The sequence below is a fragment of the Cebus imitator genome, unplaced genomic scaffold (assembly GCF_001604975.1).
Source record: "Cebus imitator isolate Cc_AM_T3 unplaced genomic scaffold, Cebus_imitator-1.0 Scaffold354, whole genome shotgun sequence".
Taxonomy (NCBI): Eukaryota; Metazoa; Chordata; class Mammalia; order Primates; family Cebidae; genus Cebus; species Cebus imitator.
Window position 1 is genome coordinate 186,584 of NW_016107669.1, and position 7,092 is coordinate 193,675.

Genomic DNA, 7,092 nt, shown 5'->3' on the forward strand with positions numbered 1-7,092 from the left:
GGATTTTTGGTATTCTAATACAGTTCAAATCAGTGTGGCTAGTTCATTTCAGCTCCTTCACTGCCAAACCAAGGGGCAGGGACTGCTTCAGTTTCTCTGCCTTCTCTTTGTCAGTGTTGACCAGGATATAAAGATATCTGCTGCATCGAACTTTAAATTTCACACTGTCCTTTTTTTCTTGATCTTGACAGATTTGGCATCCTTTGGTCGGGCTGTGAGCAAAAGTTCATGATTTCCTCAATTTTCGGAGGCATGACAACAAGGCACACAGGGAACAGGGGCAGACCAGGGAAACAAGTGGGAAAAAGACAAACAGCTTGTAAAGCTCCTGGATTAACCCTAGAGGTTACCCCAAAATGGAGATAATCCACTTATAGAGATAGGTGTTCCTGCCCGCTTCAGCAGGATTAAGAAATTCTGGACTAACCACCAAATGACTAGGAGAGATTTGCCAGGACTATATTTTGGGCATCTTTCTTTAGCCCTGCTCAGGAGATTCCCAGGCCTGGGATCCTATCATATATACAAGTCGTCATGACTCAGGAATACACCAGGAAATGTTTCTGGGAGGGCCTGAAAAGGAGGATGACGCTTGCACCCTTCAAGTCTTCAGAATGCCTAGAAAACACTCAGGGCACATTTCACTGACCAACCTAGCGTGAACCTGGAGGTGTCTGCATGTTTGTGGTTTTGATCATCCTGAGAAAGGACCTGAACGGACTCATCACACCCAGTTTCACCAACCACACACCGTATTTCTGGCTTATCTCTCCATCTTTGGTGTTTCCTAATTTCTATTTGTGCTTGCTTGTTGTATGAGTAGGTAAAATAAATCCTTAATAAATTAATAGAGCTAAATTTCTACCTCTGTTTTTACTCTGCTATTTGAGAAATGGTAGCTGGCCTCACATTTTCACAAATATAAAAGATGATTTTGTGCAACCACGTAGAAATTATGAAATTTAGGTTTAAAAGCAAAGTTGAATGAGGCATCCAGTTTAACTTGTTAAAGATGGTTCTAGTTTCAACAGGAAGGCAAATTATAGTTACAGCACATTTAAAATTAACCCAATAACTGAAAATCTAGATACTCAGATGTTACAACTTGTTTGTGTTATGTACTTATGAAACAATTCTTCACACTAGAATTTCCATCAATATCAAATTCCCCAATACATTTAATATTATTTTAATTGCATATTTTTAGGAATTATAAGTTATATCTACATTATAAGATATATCTACATTATGTTTTTCTAATGTAATTTTGCCCTGGTGGTTTTTCTTATGAACTTTGGAGTTCAGAAAGGAAGAAAATGGAAATATGTACAAGTTCTGGGTTCCAACCAAAAACTATTCTTAAAAATGTACCTATCTTTGAATTTCCTTGCACCTATTCACTGTAAAACAATAACAGAACTTGATCAAGATCAAGGCAAATAAAAAATACATCTAAAATGTCTCCTTTTTTTTTTAGCAATTCCTGTAAAGTGCCACATATAGTAAAAACTATAATTTTCAGATGCCCATGCTTCTGAAAGACAGTGCATGAGCCATATGTAAATGAAAACTTTGTTTAAATTATCCTTTATTTAAAAATTATCAGTGGATCTAATGACCCCTTTCTGGACCCCAGGGTTCTCATTAGTAAAATAGTTGTCCTAATGATCATTAATATCACTGGAAGCTATAAAATTTTACAATTTATAATTCTATTGGAAGAATAATTCAACTACAAAATATGGTTTTTCGTAGATCCACAGCATAGCGTTTCATTGCAGAATTTTTATATCTTACACCTCAAGCCAAGGAAATATATTAGAAACAGAGATAGTGGCAAATGTAGACTGCAAAGAAAAAGGAGGAATGCCATGTGCATTCTGATTAGAAAAGATACTGAAAAACAGCCCTTGCTGTTTCAAAGATTAGCAGTAATCATTAGGAAGGCTAAAATTATGGAAGAAAAACTTTTTTATTTCTTCTAAGTGACACTTATTAGTACAGAGTTATGGGTATGAATTGTGGGCCTCCCAAAAATATCTTTTCAAAAAGTAATCTTTATTGCTGATAAGAAACTGATATCAATTAATTTAATTATTAATAAACTTAAAAAAGAGTCTTCATTGAGAGTCCTCTTCTCATCACTATCCATCATAATTATTATGAGGCCATGACAGTGATATTTTTCACATTTATTTGTTTTCAAGTTGCTTCTGATTCAACCAGATGTGCTAAGTGAAAACATTAGCATAAGTTGACAAAAAATATGCTGCATTAACTTAGAAACATCTTTTCATATTAGTTTATGATGTGACAAAGATCCCAGGATGGAATAGAAAGTGAAAGCTGTCTAAGAAGTTTGTGAAAAGTCCCTATTCCTTGGAAATAACTGACAATTCAAGCATGATTCATCCCAGATCTACAATCAATTGTTGACCATCTATTACTTGCCACTCTGCTGGATGCCAAGGACACCAACATAAATAAACTCAATTTTTGTTACGCACAACCTAAATTCATATTAAATCTACTATTATGAAGAAAACTAAAGCATATATTGCTAGAATAGTAACATCATTTCTATCTATGCAAGTATTAGTTACCAAGGAAAATAACCTAGTAAATTAAGTGGGGGGCCCTCATAAAAGGGAATATATGCCACTTGATTTGGCATGATGTGATATTACATTATATGGTACTAAATTCTCCAAGTAACTGAGAATTTAAAAATAATAATAAACTCCTAGAGTATAAACAATATAATCAGTTTTCTTAAACTGAACTCTTTGACTTTACACTTTGCGATACTCTTAAGAAATGGACAAGAGAATGTATCTAACAAGTGAATATATAATGACACTTTAATTGATAAGATTAATGAGAAATAATTAGTTGCTTCATGCTCTTTGCCATTTATTCTGGGACATATCAGCAGAGCATGTGTGAATCAAAGGCTACTTATCCAGGGATTTCTTTCTTCTGTGCTATATACATGTAATCTGATCTCCACCTGATGTGCTTGACGGGGAAGAGGCCAAAGTAATGGTATCATAAGTCCAATAAGCCTCACTGGGATGGCTCTGTTATTAAATCTTCAGCCTGCCTGTGAAGCAGAGGCTGCAATCAACAGCAAGTAATAATGGATTCACTTGAGCAGGCATTTCAGTAGAGAAAACCTTTCTCTGTCCTCAACGCCTGAGCCAGTTCTGAACATAACTCAGGGATTGGAACATAGAATAAGTAAGGCCTACAAATCTAAATTAATTCCCAAAATTTTGTGATATCCAGACCAAAATACTTCCACAAATTTCCAATTTTGAGGATTACTTTTAGGTCTTTTTAAAAAATTAGTCAAAATAATAACAAATAATAACAGAACAATAACAAAGCATAACATATAAGGTTGGTTAACTTATGTTAATTAGAACAGTGATTCTGAACTTTAGTCCATTTAGAATCACCTTGGATACTTGTTAAATATAAAGTCCTAGACTTCTTCCCTGGCGATTCTGACTGAATACATCTAGGGCAGAGTTTGGCAATCTACAGTTTAGCAGGTGTTCCTGCTGACTCTAATCTGGGTAATACGATCTGGCATCCACAGGTTCAAAACAATGGTTTTAAGAGCCCAAAAAGAACTTTAGTTGGGTAACTTCTGTATGCCAGAGGCCAGTCCAGAGACAACGAATAGTTACTCATTATCAGCTCCAGGGGTCAGATACAAAGACAACTAACAGAGTGAAATGAGACAAGTACTTTGTAAGCAGTATTTTTAAAGTTTTTAGGAAATGGAAGAAGTAGTTATTTCTGCCAGGAGTCGGGTAGGAAAGTTGAGCGTTATTTTCTGAGAAAAAAAATTCTAAAGAGGTAGCATATACGCTCTCATTCAGTTACCAATATTTATATCTTATTCTTTTTTTTTTGACATCACTCTGTTTACACAGACTTTTCATATGCTTATGGAAGTCAGTGTTGCTTTTGAGTTTTGATCTATGTGTAGGTGTCTATTTTATTGTTAGTATCTGCATGTTTATTTTAAAGAACACTCAAAGTCCTAAAATTGACTGTTGTACCAGCTTATTTACAACCCCACTTTAGCCAGCTTTATTGTGGATTCTGTCTTACACCAGCATTGTACTCCGAGATATAAAAAGACTGCCCTATGCTATGTGTCTGTTTTTGGCTTAAAACATTCCATTTGTTTTCTGATTTGGGTACCAAGATATTGTTGATCCACAATGGATATTCTCACATTATAGCTTTCTACCATTAAATATCATACTTCAAAGTGGCCATATATGATAAAGCAAACTACTTTATCTACAACGGCTTCAATAGTTTGCTGAGGAAATCAGATTTGAGATAGTTTACATCAGCAAGCCAGCAACTTTTGAAACTTGAAAAAAAAAATGTAAGGGATACAGAATGAATGTGCAGCCAAATATTTCCCTCTACAGTATGAGCATGAACCCTTTTTCCATTTTATAATACCTTTATGTTGAATTCTTGAGACATATCAAAAAAATTTTTTTAAAAAAATAAAAATACCCTAGACCCAGAATCAACCATATTTTCTCAAATGCCAAAAGAACTTATGGCTGCAGGGTACTACATTCTAATATTAAAATTACAGTACACTTAAACTGTAGTTTTAATTATGATTTTACTAATATATATGATTAGTACTTTAACACACATGCAAACAGATATAGATGATGTGTTTAAATATTCTATATTACTTCATTAATCCTTTTCAAGTAAATATTGTCTTACTTCAAATTTTTTACAAAATGAATTATTCTATTAAATAATTAAACCTTACCCAGTGGGAAAGGTTTCTGCCCCAGAAATGTCAAAGCAGTTAATTAGTTTCTCTGATCTGTAGTCTATATTTAGTAAGGAATATGCCCTCCATGAAATTAAACGAATTGCACACAGCAGCCAGGGCCACAAGAAAAGGCAGGCTCAGGCCCATAAATCAACTCCAGAGTGACTTCTGGGACTGTCCCAGGTCAGAGGAGCCTTCATCCTTCCCTGACCTCAGCTCACTTGCCTAAGACTGAGGTGACACTAAGCCATATCAGGAGAAAAAGAAAAGGAGGAAATACAGCCGGCAGGATGATTCTTTTTAATATACCAATTACCAAAGAAATGAAAATTCAGCAGGGCCAGGCTTGGTGGCCCACACCTGTAATCCCAGCATTCTGGGAAGCCATGACAGACAGACTGCTTGAGCTCAGGAGTTCCCGACCAGCCTGGGCAACATGGCAAAACTCTGTTCCTACAAAACATGCAAAAATTAGTCAGGCATGGTGGTGCATGCCTGTAGTCTTAGCTACTCAGGAGGCTGAGGTGGGAGGATTGCATGAGCCTGGCAGTGAGCTGTGTTTGAGCCACTGCACTCTAGCCTGGGTGACAGTGAGACCCTGTCTCAAAAATTAAAAAAAAAAAGCTTAAGAAAGACCTTCAACTGTTTAATGACTGTATTTTCATCTACAAGCATACATTTTTCTATGAATACAATATCAACCTGAAACTGGAATTCTGAAGATTAAATCAGATTAATTTAATGTCAGCCCATGTATCTTTCACATTAAGAGAAACTTCAAATATTGAACATCTCCCTGTAACCTAATTAGAAGCTAAAATACAGTTTTTGGTTTTCTAAATTGGCTAACGTTAATTTTTCTTAAACTGTTATTAAATAAAAATATTTCCTTACATAAGTATTCTTCTGTATTAATTTCTAACAACATATTAATACTAATTCTAATAACCTTTTAGTAAATTATTGTGGTTATAGAAAAAAGGAGAATACCAGAGAGCCTTGAGTCACTTTGGCCAGTAAAGAGCCAAAATAAATTTCAAAATGTGTTATATTTTACTATGGTCATCATAATATAAAAGGAAAGATACGGGAGAAAAATGTGACAGAATTCTGTCTGTTTTAGCCTGTTCCCCAAGTGTTTTGAATGTACCAAAAGATCTTCCCTTTTATAGGTAGATTCATAATGGATCTCTGCTGGCAGCTCCATTATGATGTCACTTATAGGTGTATCTGTTGCCAGATTAGCAATTCCAAAAGTGATGTTCACTCATGTGTGGAGGTACCAGAGAGCCATGGCTCAAAAGCTAAAACAATCACTGCTCCACAGGTGTGATATATGAAGGGAAGATCAGAGGGGATCCAGAGTCTGATGATGCATATTTGAGGGTCAGTAGGAAAAAAATCTCCTAATCAATGATATTAACTCTTAACAAAAGGGAACTTCACTGGTTGAATTACAATAGCAGGTCAGAGGATAAAAATAGCAATGTGAGGTTTTTTAACCTGTGTTTGTAAGTTACATAAGTAGCAACAATACCTGAAGTTAGACCTCAATTAATTCATTCCTGCTAGGGATAACAAAAAGAATTTTCTGAATCAACCCTAATAAACGACCATTTCCAAAGCACCAACTATGTGCAAGATGCTATGCTAGTTGTAGTGAAAAATGTAAAGTAACAATAATCAGAGCACAAAACGTGGTCTCAGCCTTCGGGGGATTTTTTAAAACTTATGAGACAGGATTGATTATGTGTGAAATGAAAGAGCTAACTAGATGGGGAGACTCTCATGCCGTAATTGGAAGCATGTTGTTGGACCTAGTTGTAGGCTGGTATGATTTGGGAAACTTTTCATTCACTCTTTATGCAAAGAAAGACTAGTTTTCTTCGTGTTTCGCTAACAAAGTAAATAAAGAGCATATTTTCATCCTCATTGCCTTACAGTTTTAAAAGTAGAACGGTAGCTTATATGTGAAACAGAAGACTAGATCAAAATAAATTTCAGTGTCAAAAGTAGAAAGGCCTTTAAACGAGGTGAAAAAATCAAGTTATTTCATTTCTTAATTACTGGCCTTAAAGAAATAAATTGAATATCTTGAGAAAAGGAACTCAAAAAGCACCTTAGTTTCACGGGCAAATGCAAACAAAAAAACCACAACCACAACCAACCAACACCAATCAGAGTGGTGCTCCTTGTGGGCCCTTTCTGAGCATTGGTAGAAACTGCATTTTTTAATCTCGGCTTTCATGTTTGTCCAAGATCTT

At 35.3% G+C, this 7,092-nt stretch overlaps 1 pseudogene; it reads right to left on the reverse strand.

The window, feature by feature from the left end:
* LOC108287772 lies at positions 1-254 on the reverse strand (annotated as a pseudogene).
* Between the last annotated feature and the right edge of the window lie 6,838 nt (positions 255-7,092).